This window comes from Nomia melanderi, unplaced genomic scaffold (genome assembly GCF_051020985.1).
Source record: "Nomia melanderi isolate GNS246 unplaced genomic scaffold, iyNomMela1 scaffold0229, whole genome shotgun sequence".
Classification (NCBI taxonomy): domain Eukaryota; kingdom Metazoa; phylum Arthropoda; class Insecta; order Hymenoptera; family Halictidae; genus Nomia; species Nomia melanderi.
Genome location: NW_027475344.1, coordinates 52,501 through 53,799, shown reverse-complemented (window position 1 = coordinate 53,799; position 1,299 = coordinate 52,501). Strand labels below are relative to the sequence as shown.

General features: G+C 50.4%; 1 non-coding gene across 1 annotated transcript; it reads left to right on the top strand.

Annotated features, from left to right (window-relative positions):
- The first annotated feature begins 1,082 nt into the window (after window positions 1-1,082).
- LOC143175851 (5.8S ribosomal RNA) lies at window positions 1,083-1,237 on the top strand. Its single transcript, XR_013000509.1, has one exon. It is a non-coding gene; the product is annotated as a 5.8S ribosomal RNA (ribosomal RNA).
- The last annotated feature ends 62 nt before the right edge of the window (window positions 1,238-1,299 follow it).

Here is a 1,299-nt window from a genome sequence, read left to right as displayed (position 1 = left end):
TACAGTATACAATGCCTGTGGTTTTTGCGCGTGTCGGCTCTTCGGTATACGCGATCGGCCAGAGTTACGGAGGGACGGTGAAGCGCACGAGAAATTGAAACGGCCGCACGATTGGAACCGAGCAACCGTCGAACATTGTTTCGCGACGTTTCCATAATGCGTTTTCGTTTCGCTCGCATACCGCTTCTTTTCCCCTAGTCTCTGAGACGCGTTTTCGAGCCGTTCTTCTACTATCGATTCTCGTAGAGAGAAGGGACCGGGTAGTCTGGAAGTGGAACCCGCATCTTGCGTGTACCGTACACGGAATTGAGAGGACCGGCCGTGAAGCTCGTTTTAAAGCCGTGCGTCTGACACCCAACTCTTGCGCGCCAATTTCGCGGCAAGAGATAATATGGGACGAATGACCGGCAAAGAGCCAGCTGTGAAGTCTGTTTTTTTAATCGAATCCGTGGACGTGTGTATGCCGTAGCGTCGCTCGTCGTGTTCGTTCATGGTCGTTCCGAGAGAAAGAACGAAAGCGGTAACGAAGGGACCGGCCGTGAAGCTCGTTTTAAAGCCGCGCGTCTGACACCCAACTCTTGCGCGCCAATTTCGCGGCAAGAGATAACATGGGACGAATGACCGGCAAAGAGCCAGCTGTGAAGTCTTTTTTCATTATTTGCTTTCAATCGATCGATCGGTACGATTCGTGCAACGTTTCGCGCGATGCGACGCGAAAACATGCGCGCAACAATAGATGCGTCTGATCGGAAGAACGCGAGGGTCGACTGCACGCGATGGATTCAGTATCGGGTAGGATACAAAATATATCCCCGTCGTTTCCACGCGTGCGAGTCTTCTGCGTCTTTCGCGGGTTTTTGAATGCACTATACGCCCGGAACGTCGAGAAATATATACATATTACTTGAACGTTTTTCGTCTCGAAAGGCTTCGGTGTCGTCTCCAAGGCGACGCCTGAATCTCCTTCGCGCGCTGGTCGGAGATTCAGGTATCAACTTTTATCTTCTCTTTGAAAGAAGAGAGATATTAGGTCGAACAAATGAGAATAAAATTATATATGTGAAATATAAAATTTATACGATTACCCTGAACGGTGGATCACTTGGCTCGTGGGTCGATGAAGAACGCAGCTAATTGCGCGTCAACGTGTGAACTGCAGGACACATGAACATCGACATTTCGAACGCACATTGCGGTCCACGGATACAATTCCTGGACCACGCCTGGCTGAGGGTCGTTTACGTACCATACACTGCTTGCGTAGCTCTGTCAAATCCCCGCCGTCGTTCACCTCTTCGG